The sequence below is a fragment of the Panulirus ornatus genome, chromosome 3, assembly GCF_036320965.1.
Source record: "Panulirus ornatus isolate Po-2019 chromosome 3, ASM3632096v1, whole genome shotgun sequence".
NCBI lineage: Eukaryota > Metazoa > Arthropoda > Malacostraca > Decapoda > Palinuridae > Panulirus > Panulirus ornatus.
In genome coordinates, this window is record NC_092226.1 from 13,889,891 (window position 1) to 13,907,390 (window position 17,500).

Here is a 17,500-nt window from a genome sequence, read left to right on the forward strand (position 1 = left end):
ATTGGCTGGGGAGGTGATGATGCATATTTACCTGAATCGGATATGATCGTTTCAGAGCTGGGGGTCGAAGTGCAACACCGTAAATGGAAAGCAAAAAAAGGCTACAGTGAGCAATACCGACGTGATATCATAAAAAAGTCCACGTTGTGACACGTCAAAGAACTCTTATGGTAATGACTCGAGACTTTTATAAAGTGGTGTTCGTATGCATCTTACATCCTCTGCGTCAGGATTGCCGTCTTACTGGGTTTCATTTATGCTAAACTCCAGCCTTGGTTTGGTATATTTTCGTTGCATACTCTACGTAGCTTAACTATAACATCTACATATCTTCATGTCTCCTTCTCTTTCTAATCCACTTAACCATTCTTTTTTTTTTTTTTCGAGGTCAGGCCCATCCTTATGAGTATTTATTATCAAGACTGGAGGACATGCCTTAAGAAAAAAAATATCTTTCAAAATGAGATGATTTTTTTTTATTCTACGGGTCAGTAGGAGGAACTTCCGCCGACAGTCTGACACCACTACCACCATCAACCTATAGATGTGTAAACATTATCTTCCTACCACTAGATCTTGCAACGTCTGTCTTTCTGCCACTGGATAGTGCAGCCACTGTTTGTGTGTGTGCCACTAGATGGTGCAGCCACTGTGTGTGTGTGCCACTAGATGGTGCAGCCACTGTGTGTGTGCCACTAGATGGTGCAGCCACTGTGTGTGTGTGTGTGCCACTAGATGGTGCAACCACTCTCGGTTCTGTCGCTGTTCTCCATCACTAACTGTTCCTAGCCACACCTCTACTGTCACCAGCCTCACCTTCACCTCTACTTCCCTACCAGCACCACTACCTACCATAAGCTCAACCACTACTACCCGCCACCAGGTTCTACTACCACCACCACCACTCCGTACCATTACCTAACTCTAAACACTACCACCATTACCCTATCAGAAGGTATATCACTGTGTACTTAATCTTGTCAGAACCCTTATCACACCACGTATGTCTTGACCGCCCTGACCCTATATGTAACGGATACCACAGGCTGCCAGCGTCAGCTGTGGCCACTCCCTTACCAACATGACCATACCATCACTATCCCTCCTCTTCCAAGACCTCTTCATCTCCCCCACCTGCCAATGAACCTTCAAGGTGGGAATTCACTTCGTTCTCGGGAGGGTGAGAAACCCCAGTCGTCCCGTGACCCGCTGATCTTTTATTAGAAGTCGATCTTTATAATCCTCGACAGACGATGTGTATTGCATGCTACTACAACCTCCTCCAGGCTGCACCACCCACCCTCCTTCCTCACCAGCCCGACGGGCACTGAGACGACCTTACTCATGTATACACCACACACGTACATATACACCTGTATACATGTATGTGAATGGATAGACGCGTACACACGTACATATACACCTGTATATATGTATATGAATGGATAGACGCGTACACAGATACCCACACACGTGCGGGAGGTAGCACCAAGAACAGACGAAGAATTAAGTTGCATCCGCTCACACTCAGTCTCTAGCTGTCGTGTGTAATGCGCCGAAACCACAGCTTCCTATGTACAGCAAGGCCCCACAGAGCTTTTCATGGATTACCCAGGACGCTTCACATATCCTGGTTCAGTCCACTGACAGCATGTCGACCCCTGTATACCACATCGGTCCAAGTTACTCTTTCCCGTACCTCCTGTATGGTCAGGCCCCGATCGTTCAATATCTTTTTCACTCCATCCTTCCACCTCCAATTCGGTCACCTCGTTCTCCTTGTTCTCTTTATTTTTGAAACATAAATCCCCTTTATGAACTTGTCCTCACTCTCTCTCTCTCTCTCTCTCTCTCTATATATATATATATATATATATATATATATATATATATATATATATATATATATATATACCGGACTCCTCCTGGACTAAGTTACACCTAGAGTGAAAAGTCAAAGAATTTTTACTCCCGATGAATCTACATTTCCCTGTTCATGGAAGTAGTGAAGCCTTGGACCACAGGAGCTAAATAAGACCAAAACTAGAATAAGATTTTGAAGTTTAGTCATGCCCACCAAGAGGAGTACAAAGAGAGTTGAGAGTTGAGTCAGAGGGGAACACTATAGGCTTTGAATCTGCCCACTTTGGAGGAGAGAAGAGCTAGGGGTGACCCGATCATAACCTTTAAGTTTTCAAGACAGATCAATGATGTGGACAGTGGATAGTTCTTCGAGAGAGAGAGAGATGTAAGGATAGAACAACTACAGGACATTATACGAAAATAAGCAAGAAACTTGTTAGAAAAGATATAAAGAAATATTCTCAAAGCATGGAAGTGGTGGATGCATGGAAGAGAATGACTGAAGACAAGGTTAATGCAGACACCATACACAAATCTAATAAGGTTGCACGAGAGAAGAGAATGTACAAGAGATGGGACCCATGAATGTAATACCCCATCCCCCTACTGTACTAATAGGTAATTACGACAAGGTCATTACACACACACACACACACACACACACACACACACACACACACACACACACAGCTATAGTGTGTAGAAGACTCAAGAATCTTATTAAATCACAAAACGATCGCCCCTGTAACTGATCAATTCGCATAGACTGTCAATTGAAAATTTGCCAAGCATGACAATGATATACAGAAATTCAGATGTTCCACGTTAGTGTGGACAAATCTAATGAACCTTATCAAAGTAATCAGTGTTTCTTTACGCAGTGCGTCCCACCTTAATTACTATATCCAGTTCTAGTCACCGCGGTTATAAAAACACACAGACTGGCGAGAGCTATGACTTCATTTGCGCATTCGTAGTTATAATGTTTACAGCTATTTCTCCCTAACACGTCCATCTATGTTCCCCTACTGCTTCCATAGTAATCGCAAGGCTTCTAATCTCCTTTGCTATCACAAATAGCCTCGAAAGGACATATCGGTCTGTCTCAATTTCTATTTACATCTTTTCATTTCTATCCTTCGTATTTCTCTACAAGATGATAACCGACTCTGGGTGACTGCTGAAACGTAACACTGTATTAAGTCGATGGGAGAGTCACGCACTAAGGTTACGCATGGGAGAACAAGGTGTCATTTACTATGTGTTAATCTATCCTCCCTTTCCAAAGAAAACCCCACTTGCCATGTACCCAACTTGTGCTTAACCCACCTCCAGGAACAGAGAGGCAACGTCCTTGCATACATGTGTTTGAAAGATCGTCACCAATTTCGAGACAACAGTCCACACAAGGCACATGATCCACTTGAGAGAAACAATTCTTTTCTTTTTCAAAGCAAAAACCACCGGATGTAAAACATTCATTTATCAGGAAAAAAGAAATACAAAATTCGAGACGTAGTTATGACATCAACGACACACACACAGACCCTCAAAAACTCATTCGTCTGAAAAGAAAAACACCACTTCACTTGTCACACACACACACACACACACACACACACACACACACACACACACACACACACCGAACAATATAAAAGCAAAGACATGCCGGCCATGCATGCAAACACTTGTCAGCATAAGAGCACCATGTGTCAGTCATGCATCCATCAATACAAACGACCACATGCCAGGCACGCACCCATTATCACAGGAGAGCCACCTGCTAGTAACGCACTCATCATTATAAAACCACCGCGCACACACACACACACACACACACACACACCAACAGCACCACATGCCAGCATTGCACCTAACCATACAAAACACACAAATACATTACAGACACACATATAAGGCACTCTGCCATCGATACAAATACACATGTATATATATATATATATATATATATATATATATATATATATATATATATATATATATATATATATATATATATATAAAGGCACTCCGCCATCGATACAAAATCCCCACCACACACACACACACACACACACACACACACACACCTACTCGTCAACCTCAAGCCACAGCGCCTTCACAACACGAACGTCTCATCTGCCATGAATAGGCTCCGTGGCACAGAGAGAGAGAAAGATTCGCTGATGATAACTACATATATTTCCACCCACCCAGCCACTCACCCACCTTCTCCTCACCCACCTTCTCCTCATCCACCTTCTCCTCACCCACCCTCTCCTCACCCACCTTCTCCTCACCCGAGTTCAAACAACTCGACCAGGAAGTTGTAAAGAGTTGCAGGCGATGGGGGTACGTTCCACAGCGAGGCAATTCCTTGCCATGTTACACGAGGGAACCACAAAATCCCGTTTTCATTAAGCTAGGCGTAACTAGGACTAATTTCAAGAGGGGGGGGGGGCTTCTGCGATTGCAACTTGGTCAACGAGATTATGATTGCTCCTTAACACCGGTGTTGGCACCAGAAATGACGACTGCGCGGAGCGAAATAGATAGATAGATAGATAGATAGATAGATAGAGAGAGAGAGAGAGAGAGAGAGAGAGAGAGAGAGAGAGAGAGAGAGAGAGAGAGAGAGAGACAACCACGTTTAACTGCTGCAGGAGATTTTAACACACCAATAAGCAGTCATCCATTTTCTTCACTGTCTCCCTGACTGTGAGGACAAGTTTATATCATAGACCACAGGTGGGCTCCCTAACTGATACACACACACACACACACACACATACACACACACACACAAAAGACACTGAATTAAAAGCGATGAACATCTTGTATATATATATCAGGTGTTTCGTTCCCCGGGACTATAATCATTCGCAATACGTCATTCGCAATACGTCATACGATTTTATAACTTCACGTAATTCATGCTTGCCATGATGGCTGAGGTGGAAGGGGCCGAAGTGGAAGGGTTCCTAAAGAGAATTCCTTCGTGTGTGTCTTCATCTTAATTCGTAGTTGTTATAATATATGATCATATTGAGTCGCCGTCTCCCGCGTGAGCGAGGTAGCGCAAGGAAACAGACGAGGGATGGCCCAACCCACCCACATACACATGAACATACATACATACTTTATATATATATACTGTACGAAAGAAAGAATTACCTAAATCTTATGTATGTCATCCACGATACGAATACGCTAATTATTCTGATCACCTAAAGGAACCTCTGGTTTAAACAACCAATAAGAACTCCTGGTGCTTCTTAGCAAATATTTTACCTTAAAAGAACACCGCTGTAATCCTTTATATCAGTCCTTCGTTATGAATGATCCTTGAAAACACATTTCCATTCTGTCACAAGAGCAATATGGACAGTTCAGTAAGCCAAACACAGTTTAGATAAGTATAGCATACGTCTGTGTGTTTTTGTTTGTCTGTCAGTCTGCACGTATGATCGAGTGCGTTTCGCCCACTCGTCACGCACTTCCTCATTCTCGAAAAGAGAGAGAGAGAGAGAGAGAGAGAGAGAGAGAGAGAGAGAGAGAGAGAGAGAGAGAGAGAGAGAGAGAGAGAGAGAGAGAGAGAGAGAGAGAAGCAAAAAAAATAGGTTGGTAAACTTTGTACTTTATCTTTCCATAAGTTTTTAAGATACACTCTGAAAGGAATGAGAAAAAAAAAATATAACAAAATCCATGATGTATATATATATCTCTCTCTCACAACTTTAAGGGGACTATACTCGTTCTTGAATCAAATGATAAAACTATTCCATGGCTAGTGATCCCCCCAGACTGGTGAAGCTGACCCGGACGGTCGGTCGCGTTCAAGGAGAGCGGAGTGTCTGTCTTACCTTGGCCGTGGCTTGGTCTCCACTCTCTTCAACGGCTCACGCCACTCTGACCTCCCTCCCGCCTGCGCCTCCGTATGGTTCATCACCCCCTCCGCTTGTGACGTCATCTGGAGATGCCACTTGGTCCTTTCTTACGTTTTCTAGAAATATGAGGGAGTGATATATATATATATATATATATATATATATATATATATATATATATATATATATATATATATATATATATATATACATATGTATACATATATATATAATAACAAAACTACTAGTTACACAGAGCATTCATCATAACTATCACCAACTACTTAACAACCATTCCCACTCAGCACCTGAACAACGAAACAAGATACACCCAGTTATAATCCCACCTTAACATGCTTAACACTTGTGAACATGCTTAACAACAGTTAAACAATCCTTCCATTCGAACCACCTCATAACACACACACACACCAACCACTGCCCACAATACAGTCGACAATAGTAATTATAGACACAGATTATTACTTGACAGACACTAAACAACCGACCCAACCAACGATCCAATTGTTAACTCTGACCTCAAGAAACATACGTCCATTTGAGACTCCATCTCTCTCTTAGACGTGTACGAGGTATATGCTTTCAAACCTGCGCTCTGGACACTACCTATCTACCCATCTACCTATCTACCCATCATTGCAAACACCGATTCGACATGTCACAAGACGCCCCTCATGCCCAAGATGCAACCTGAACACTGAGGACACACTCACCTGCTAGAAAAACATAGACACACAACCTCACCATACCTCTTACCTTGTCGTCCTGCCTGGTGCGCACGACTGACTTCCCGGGTGCTGCTGTGAGAGATCTATGGGAGGGGGGATATTCTGGAAGGTAAGCTAAGGTTATACATACATACGTATTCACTCTATCCCTTGCAAGCCTTTCACCCTCCTCTATGTTCAGGCCCCGATCGCTCAAAATCTTTTTCACTCCATCCTTCCACCGCCAATTTGGTCTCCCACTTCTTGTCCCCTCCACCTCTGACACACATATCCTCTTTGTCAATCTTTCCTCACTCATTCTCTCCATGTGACCAAACCATTTCAAAACACCCTCTTCTGCTCTCTCAACCATACTTTTTTTATTACCATAGATCTCTCTTACCCTTTCATTACTTACTCGATCAAACCACCTCACACCACATATTGTCCTCAAACATCCCATTTCCAATACATCCACCCTCTATATCCCACGCCTCGCAACCATATAACATTATTGGAACCACTATTCCTTCAAACATACCCATTCTTGCTATCTGAGATAACGTTCTCGCCTTCCACACATTCTTCAACGCTCCCAGAACCTTCGCCCCCTCCCACACACTGTGACTCACTTCCGCTTCTTTGGTTCCATCCGCTACTAAATCAACTCCCAGAAATGTAAAATACTTCTCTTCCTCCAGTTTTTCTCCCTTCAAACTTACCTCCCAATTAACTAGTGCCTCAACCCTACGGAACCTAATAACCTTGCTCTTATTCCCATTTACTCTCAGCTTTCTTCTTTCACACTTTACCAAACTCAGTCACCAACTTATGCAATTTCTCACCCGAATCAGCCAACAGTGCTGTATCATTAGCGAACAACAACTGACTCACTTCTTAAGCCCTCTCATCCACAACAGACTGCATACTTACCCCTCTCTCTAAAACTCTTGCATTCACTTCCCTAACCACCCCATCCATAAACAAATTAAACAATCATGGAGATATCACGCACGCCTGCCGCAAACCGACATTAACATTCATCTCTTCCTACGCGCATACAGGCCTTACATCCTCGATAAAATCTTTTCACTGCTTCTAGCAACTTGCCTCTCACACCATATACTCTTAATACCTTCCACAGAGCATCTCTATCAACGATATCATCTGCCTTCTCCAGATCCATAAATGCTACATACAAATCCATTTGTATTTCTAAGTTTTTCTCACATACATTCTTCAAAGCAAACACCTGATCCACACATCCTCTACCACTTCTGAAACCACACTGCTCTTCCCCAATCTGATGCTCTGTACATGCCTTTACCCTCTCAATCAATACCCTCCCATATAATTTACCAGGAATACTCAACAAACTTATACCTCTGTAATTTGAACACTCACTTTTATCCCCTTTGCCTTTACACAACGGCACTATGATTGCGTTTCGCCCATCCTCAGGCGCTTCACCATGAACCAAATATATATATATATATATATATATATATATATATATATATATATATATATATATATATATATATATATATATATATATATATATATATATATATTTTCTTTCAAACTATTCGCCATTTCCCGCATTAGCGAGGTAGCGTTAAGAACAGAGGACTGGGCCTTTTTTGGAATATCCTCACCTGGCCCCCTCTGTTCCTTCTTTTGGAAATTTAAAAAAAAAAAAAAAAAAAAAGAGAGGGGAGGATTTCCAGCCCCCCGCTCCCTCCCCTTTTAGTCGCCTTCTACGACACGCAGGGAATACGTGGGATGTATTCTTAATCCCCTATCCCCAGGGATAATATATATATATATATATATATATATATATATATATATATATATATATATATATATATATATATAAGAATACTTCCCACGTATTCCCTGCGTGTCGTAGAAGGCGACTAAAAGGGGAGGGAGCGGGGGGCTGGAAATCCTCCCCTCTCGTTTTTTTTTTTTTTTTTCAATTTTCCAAAAGAAGGAACAGAGAATTGGGCCAGGTGAGGGTATTCCCTCAAAGGCCCAGTCCTCTGTTCTTAACGCTACCTCGCTAATGCGGGAAATGGCGAAGTTTGAAAGAAAGAAAGAAATATATATATATATATATATATATATATATATATATATATATATATATATATATATATATATTCTTCTACTGATCTTCTCATAAGCCACATAAATACTGTAACGCAAGCAATATCAAATGGCTGATTGGTCGTAGCCAGCCAAAACAAGATGTGTCCTGCATATGAATCAAAGATGCAGCAACGCTTCTTTGTATGCTGGTGTGAGGAGTTGATCATTACGAGCAGCTGTGGTGGTGGTGGTGAGGTCTGGACTGTGAACCTGTGGCTGGTGAGGGGTGGGTGGGTAAATGCCTCTGTGGGAATGGGGCGTGCACGACCTTGCCGACGACTGGATGCTGTGTACTGAGGTGATGCTGTTGGGGAGAGAGAGAGAGAGAGAGAGAGAGAGAGAGAGAGAGAGAGAGAGAGAGAGAGAGAGAGAGAGAGAGAGAGAGAGAGAGAGAGAGACCCCGACCACCCAGCTCCTGACAGGGCAAAAATGAGAAGCCGATATTGAGTTAGAGGAACAACTACACACGTTTCATAACATCTGTTACCACTGATGCAAATACTTCAATTATTCCTGTACCTGGCTCTCTCAAGGCGCGGGAAAATAAAGGTTAGTGATGGAGACCGACGTCACGAATTTTACCGCTAGGAGAAAGAAAAAAATAAAGATTGTTTACGTTTAGAAAAGTCGTAAACATAAGTCTTTACACTGAGTTTCACCGAGGAAATCTACAGTATAGATAATTCAGCTCTACTTTGGAAATCTTTACTACAAATAGAATAAATCTAAGTTACTGTAGGTAATAAGTTGAAGTGGCGTCTTGTCACTGTAAGTGATAAGATCACTGCAGGATATACGACCATACGTAATCGTTTTTCTCATCACTGTAGGAGATAAAGACATCCGACTTTAATGGTCTCTTTTTTCTCTTACGTTGGAGGCTCCAGTCATGGACAAACGTCCATATAAAGGCCGGGCCTTCATTGAAATACAGAAAGGTTAATGAAAGGGGGGAAAAAAAAAGATAAGGGAAAGTATTTACGGGTTTTGGAGGAAGATAAAAACCTTGAAAGGTGCCATATCATATGTAGGTGAACTGTTGATCACTGAAGTAACACCATAATTGCTGTCTCTCCAACTGGCAGTATCTTACCGTGGCGTCTTGATGACCACGTCTGGCAATATGTAATCGTTTCGAAAATATCTAAGAAAAAAAAAAGTCATCGACTAAACTACTGATAACGACTCAAAGATCCTCAACGATGGTTCTTGTGACGACTGTATGACCATCAGGTGACATCCATCCGATGACGTCAGCTCCTTCAATCTTGCTCCTGACGTTCTCCTGACGTTCTCCTGACGACCTCCTGACGTTCTCCTGACGACCTGCTGACGTTCTCCTGACGTTCTCCTGACGTCCTCCTGACGTTCTCCTGACGACCTCCTGAAGTTTCCTGAGTCCTCTGTACGTCATACCTGACGACCTCCTGACGACTCCACGTTCCCGACTTCCCGACGACCTCCTGACTTCCCGACGACTGCTGAGTTCACTGCGTTCTCCAACGACACTCCTGTCAGTTTCCTGACGACCTTGACGTTCTCCTGACGACCTCCTATTCTCTACACCTGCTGACGTTCTCCGACGTTCTCCTACGATCTACGACCTCCACGTTCTCTGACGACCTCTACGTTCTCCACACCTCCTGACGACTCCGACTTCTCCACACTCTGCCCCGTTCTCCACTTTCACTTTCCACGTCCACACTCCTGACCATATCGACAGTTTCCCTTTGACTGTTCTCACAGTAATCATACACATTCCATGACTCATCCGTTGTAACGATCACATCATGTATCCACCCATTCCCGACTGTATAACCATACACTGATTCCCCAGTACAGCCCATCACGTAGAATGATACACTGGGTTCTTACATAACCAACACTTGCACCAGTACGTCATCCACTGGTTCCATGTTGTCACTCACACGTAATTCACTAATTCACTGTTCATCGCTAATACTATCTCACACACTAATCTCACCACACTAATCTCACCACAGTAATCTCACCACACTAATCTCACCACACTAATCTCACCACAGTAATCTCACCACAGTAATCTCACACACTAATCTCACCACAGTAATCAACCTTGCTTCCCTCTATTCGACCTCACGTATTCCCTACGTTTCCCATGAATCTCAGACCAGTAACGAGTATGTCGCACTCGTAATCTCACCACACTAATCTCACACAGTAATCTCACCACACTATTCCAAACCAGTAATCTCACCACACTAATCTCACCCACTAATCTCACCACAGTAACTCACCACACTAATCTCACCACTAATCTCACACACTAATCTCACACAGTAATCTCACCACACTAATCTCACCACAGTAATCTCACCACAGTAATCTCACCACACTAATCTCACCACAGTAATCTCACAACACTAATCTCACCACACTAATCTCACCACACTAATCTCACCACACTAATCTCACCACACTAATCTCACCACAGTAATCTCACCACAGTAATCTCACCACACTAATCTCACCACACTAACCTCACCACAGTAATCTCACCACAGTAATCTCACCACACTAATCTCACCACAGTAATCTCACCACACTAATCTCACCACAGTAATCTCACCACAGTAATCTCACCACAGTAATCTCACCACACTAATCTCACCACACTAATCTCACTACAGTAATCTCACAACACTAATCTCACCACAGTAATCTCACCACAGTAATCTCACCACAGTAATCTCACCACACTAATCTCACCACACTAATCTCACCACAGTAATCTCACCACAGTAATCTCACCACAGTAATCTCACCACACTAATCTCACCACAGTAATCTCACCACAGTAATCTCACCACAGTAATCTCACCACACTAATCTCACCACAGTAATCTCACCACAGTAATCTCACCACACTAATCTCACCACACTAATCTCACCACAGTAATCTCACCACAGTAATCAATGTTGGCTTCCGTTTAGTTACGATGCCTGGGGTCAGTGTACCGCCTAGCTTGGTCCCTGTGGAGAGTTCAGACCGAGGTGAGGGTATGGTCGCACTCGGCGCTGTAGAGGGGTATATGGAGGCGAAGGTATGGTAACACTGGTTATGGTGAAATGTACTGCTGGTTTGGGTTGATGGTACGATCATGTGTCCTGGTGGTCACTAGTTCATAAACGAGGTCAGAGTTCAAGTCTCAAGTTACAGTCTAGGTCACGGCTCTGGCCACCTGTCAGAATTGAGGTCACGGTCCATGTGACCAATCGGAAGTCCAAGTTAGACTTCGAGTCACGAACCAGAGTTCAGGTCACACAGAAGTGTCCAGGGCACACACTACAGTCCAGGGCATACAAGAGAATCTAGGACAGAGAGTACAGTCCAGGGCACACAGTAAAGTCCAGGTCACAAACAAGAGTCCAGGTCACACAGTGCAGTCCAGGTCACACAGAAGAGTACAGAGTACACAGGACAGTCCAGGGCACACAGGAGAGTCCAGGTCACAACTCACGTCATCCATAAGGATCCAAGAATGGCTCAACAAATAACCCCATGGGTGAGGGTGGGCCTCCCTGTATTACCTCACCAGGACTTCCGCCACATAACTTCACGTGCCTGATGGCATCTGGGATGAGGGATTATCCTACGTGTGTGTGTGTGTGTGTGTGTGTGTGTGTGTGTGTCAGTAACCCTAGCACATCGGCAGATCCCATTCCTTCTGCTCTAGCGTGGCCTTGTCCCTGGGCCACTTACCCCCCGCCTCGTACGATCCCTAAGTCTGTCTATATGTCCGACTGACGTGTCGTGTCCCACACCTCGACATACCTGTCTGTGTTCCATGACATTCATTGACTCTACGGATGGTGGCTGGGGATTGTTGTGATCAAGATTAAGAAAGGATTATTCCCGCCAGGACAGACACCGTCATGGTGTATCATAGGGTTAAACCCCTTTACGACCCTTTTACCTTCACCTGTTGCTGTCGACTGAATCGTTTTCCCAAACCTTGTGGAAGTCTGGAAGCCCGACGCCATAAGCCTTCATGATACACATCGATGGAGAAAAGCTATTACAGTTTGACTGACACACACACACACACACACAACTCCTCAATGCATCACCATTGCACAACATTAATAGCCAAGACTCCAACATTTTCCTCCTAAAAAAAATGACACACGTCCGCTGAAAGGAGCAGCAGCAGCAGCAGCACAAACACAGCAATATCAAAATGATTCCCCCGTCAAAACCCAGTCAGTTCCACCTCGAACAATTTGGTACTAAATAACAGTCATTTACAACTCCCTCACTCACTCCCTGCCTCCCTCCCTGCCTCACTCCCTCACTCCAGGAGTGACATCCTTGGAGCCATGTTCATCCTAACGTGACGTGACGCAATTCGAGCTTTAATCGCTTTCTTGAATTACAGTCAGTCTTTTTTTTTATTTTCTAATGAGAAATTATCATAAGATAATTGCCTCTTATCATCATGGCAGATGTCGGTGTATCTCCCTCTCTCTAATTACGCATTTGTTTATCAGGTCCATCAGCTAAGCTTGTGATTAACATTGCCCGGCGCGACTGCTCATATCTGAGATTGCATTGCCACTTTCCTCCTCATTGTAATTATTTGTCTATTTCGTTTCATAAACGTAGCAAGGCACGTATCTATTCAAGAGGCGACCCCTTGTGCACCAGTTTGATAGATCTTGGGGATGATGGCAGAAACAGCCCGGTTGAACTAGTAACATGTGTATCTATTATACCACGTAGATGATTTAGCTTTTGAGCCTCAGATGGAAATACAGTTTTACTATGATTTCATCAGAGATACAGTCTTAGGTATTTGAACAGACGATTATTTGTTACAATGACATAGATTAACAGCGAAGAATAGCCCAGTGACATCAAACATGATAATATTACACGTCTTTGAATAAGTAACTTTTGAGAATTTTCATAATATTACACGTCTTTGAATAAGTAACTTTTGAGAATTATCATAATATTACACGTCTTTGAATAAGTAACTTTTGAGAATTATCATAATATTACACGTCTTTGAATAAGTAACTTTTGAGAATTATCTCATAGATTACAGCAGTGAGAGATATTGCACAGAGACATCTCTTCCAGTCCACTCACCTGTTATGGTTACAAAAACCAAAATATCTTATAATTACGATGGCTCTACCTTACAACGGTACTGAAGCAAGTGACACGAAGCACCTCCAAACTTATGCGCTACGGAACTGCCTGTTTATTCTAATATCTCGCCAGCCAACAAGCGATCAAAGGCAGTGATTAGAATTTTAAATAGCGTCGTTTATACAGAATCGATAACAAGTTCTGTGTTGGTGAGCAGCAGGCATAAGCGTCTGTCTAACTCCCACAAGTAACGGATGTTCAAACGAACACGTTAGCCAAACACGAACCATAAAACCGAACCAGCTTCACTATGTGTGAGCTTCGTCGAGAGTCTCATTCGTTATGGCTATTTGGCTCGTATAATTCGTCAACAAACAGTTGCACATATTTTTTTTTTGCTTATTTCCGTCTGCAAAGAGCGAGGGAAAAAAATATAATAATCATGTTCATATCTTATATATATATGAATAGAAGAGATGTTGAGTTTCACAACAACCAAGAATAAAGCAGTGTCATGAATCCATAGGGAAATCCACGAACACAGATTAAACCTTCACGAACAAAACCCCCAGCATTCACACCCCGCCAGGAGCCATGTCAGCCCTGAGGACGTGTGTATGGCATTAGATACAGCCATACAGACCAGAGGAATGTGTTCAAGGTCTACGATCTTGTGGTTATACAGTGAAGTCGTCGGCCTTAACGACCCATGGCTGTCCAGAGGGCAAAAGCCGGAATGCCTAAACAACCAATTCATACCCATAGCATTCCGGATGTGGTTCGAGAGAGAGGGGTGTTGCATTACGGTGGATATCATGGCATGGTCTTCTAAAACCACGTTGTGCCACAGAGGAATATAAGATTGTTGTTGAGTCTTGCTGCTCGTAAACAAGATAACATGGAATGAAGCCATCAATATAACTACCTAAACAGATATCTTAAAGCTAATTCGTCTCATTACACTCATCTATCGACTCTCCCTCTCAGCTAATCATCTATCGACTCTCCCTCTCAGCTAATCTTCTACCAACTCTTCCTCTCGGCTAATCTTTCCTCAAATCATTGGCTACATAATGATACACTCTACGTTCCATCACCACAAAGAACTTATTAGTGGTGATATCAAATCCAAACCTTAAAACCTCAGTAGGTGGTCGAACTGCACCCGTCTTAGTGTATAATTGTAGCTCATCTTACAGGTTTTTAACCGTCCACTTGAGACTGATCACAGTTTATGGTTGTCGATTTATGGCGTGTTATCATGAGGCAACAGAAAGCGAAGGTTATTATACACACGGGATTGTAATCGTTTGTAAGACCTGTATGTGTATTTGTGTATCTTGTATCATTTGTTTGCTATTTTTCTGTCTATCTGCCTGTCCGCCTATCTGTGTGCCTGTCTGTCTTTTTATCAGTCTGTCTATCTGTGTACCTTTGCCTCTCTCTGTCTCTTAGTCTGTCTGTCTGTCTGCCTTTTTTCTGTGTGTGTGTGTGTGAGAGAGAGAGAGAGAGAGAGAGAGAGAGAGAGAGAGAACCAACTCCTCCGTGTTGGCAGCGGGAAACCACACAGACCACAACCGCCACATTAAAATAGGAAAAAAAAATAAGATCTACATTTCACGTCGTAAATTGACTATGAAATAAGCGAGGCTCCCGTGAAGGGAAAAAGAGAGGATAAAAAAAATTAACAAAAACAAAGATTAAAGAAATTGTTGGTAGTTTTTAAGGGGCGTTGGATTCTCATGACACGAGGAAGACCACAGAGGTTCGACCTTCGCGTCCTTGAGATGGCTCGCTCAGGACGCGGGTCGTCTGGGGGGGTGTCAGTCGACCATCGTCGACCACCGACCTACACGCAAGGCAGCGTCGACCATCGCCCTACACACCGGCAGGTGGCAGGCAGGCAGGCAGGAAACGGTCAAAAAAATCCTTTCTTCAATCTGCCACGGCAGTTTACTGCTGTAGGAGTTCCACCCAGGGTATCTGCAAGGTCTGCCAAGACACAGAGCAAAGCTACGTGTCTCTCTCCGTACATACACAAGCCGAGGGTGATCACGGCACGGGAGGAGGGTGGGGAAATGGGGCGCGTCGCAACCAGCAACACGAGCGGTTCTGCAAACGTGAGTTCTCCGGAGCCTCGATATTGAGGGTATTTCCTTGCCCCGTCTTTTGTGTTTCTTTGTCTCGGGTGAGGAGGAGGAAGGGTGGGTGGTGGGCCGGGAGCGACCCCCGGTGTCTGCTCAAGAGGAGGGAGGGAGGAAGGCGCTGATGACCGCGGGAGGAACGTAAATAGATATATAATAAAACGCCTGACTGGAGGAGATTATTATATGTCGTGTATCTACAGAGGCAGATGTGCGTCCGTGACACGAAATTCCACAAATATATATATATATATATATATATATATATATATATATATATATATATATATATATATATATATATATATATATATGTATATATATATATATATATATATATATATATATATATATATATATATATATATATATATATATATATATATATCCCTGAGGTTGGGTAGGGAATTCTACCTCCGTATTCCCTGCATGTCGAAGAAGGCAACTGAAGGCGCGGCTAGGGGGCTTGAAACCTTCCCCATCTTGTATCTTAACTTCTCAAAGACAAAGCATAAGAAGAAGTCAAGCAGGAGCGCTCATCCTCCCCAAAGGCTCAGGCTGGGGGTGTCTGAATGTGTGTGTGGATGTAGCCAAGATGAGAAGAAAGGAGAGATAGGTAGTATGTTTGGGGAAAGAAACCTGGATGTTCTGGCTAAGAGTGAAATTAAGCTCAAGGGTAAAGGTCAAGAATGCTTTGGAAATGTCTTCGCGGGATGGTGAGAGGACAAGAGCTAAGGAAGGAGTAGCACTACGCCTGAAGCAGGGCTTGAAAGAGTGTGTAAAAGAGTGTAAGGAAATGAATTCTAAACTGATGCAGGTAAAAATGAAAGTGGATGGCGAGAGATGGGTGATTAATGGTGCCTATACACCTGGTCATGAGATCATGAGAGGCCAGTGTTTTGGGACCAGCTGAGTGAGTGTGTCAACAGTTTTAATACAAGAGACTGGGGTATGAACGGTGGGTGATTTGAATGCGATGGTAAGTAATGTGGCACTTGAGGATACAACAGGTGTGCATGGGGTATTCAGTTTTGTACATCGAAATGGGAGCAGCTTGTGGAGTTGTGTGCTGAACAAGGACTGGTGATTGGGAATACCTAGATTGCAGTGTTGGACATACACCTATGTGAGTAGGAAAGATGGTCAACGGACGTTATTGGATAACATATCACTTGATAGGCGTATAAAAGAGAGACTGTTGGATGTGCTGAGAGGGACGGCTAGTGGGATGTTAAATCATCCTCTTGTGGAGACAAGGGAAAAAAAAAAAATTTGTAGAGGTTTTAGGACAAGAGGAAATGATTCCGATGAGAAAAGAGTGGTGAAAGCTCACATGGGAGTACACATCACTTCACTCATGGAATCATAGAGGTTGCCTTTTGCGAGGGTTCATCAGTAGCATGATCGACACAGCATGTGACGTGGAGGAGAACACATGGGGGAAGAGGAGGGTAGCGCAGGTAAACATCCTCCCACGTCAGGACAAAGAAGAGACCCGGGTAGATGTGGTGATAGCCAACCCTGCCTGCAGGGTTCTCAGTAGATATGACGGTGGTGCTCCTCTCCTCACTCATGGCCAGT

General features: G+C 43.3%; 1 protein-coding gene across 1 annotated transcript in view; it reads right to left on the bottom strand.

Moving 5' to 3' along the window:
- Positions 1 to 5,796, bottom strand: part of LOC139759404 (uncharacterized) — a 72,911-nt gene extending 67,115 nt beyond the window's left edge. Inside the window, exon 1 of the mRNA XM_071681491.1 lies at positions 5,730 to 5,796. The gene's annotated coding sequence lies outside the window, so the exon portion shown is untranslated. The remainder of the gene's footprint in view (positions 1 to 5,729) is intronic.
- Positions 5,797 to 17,500: the final 11,704 nt, after the last annotated feature.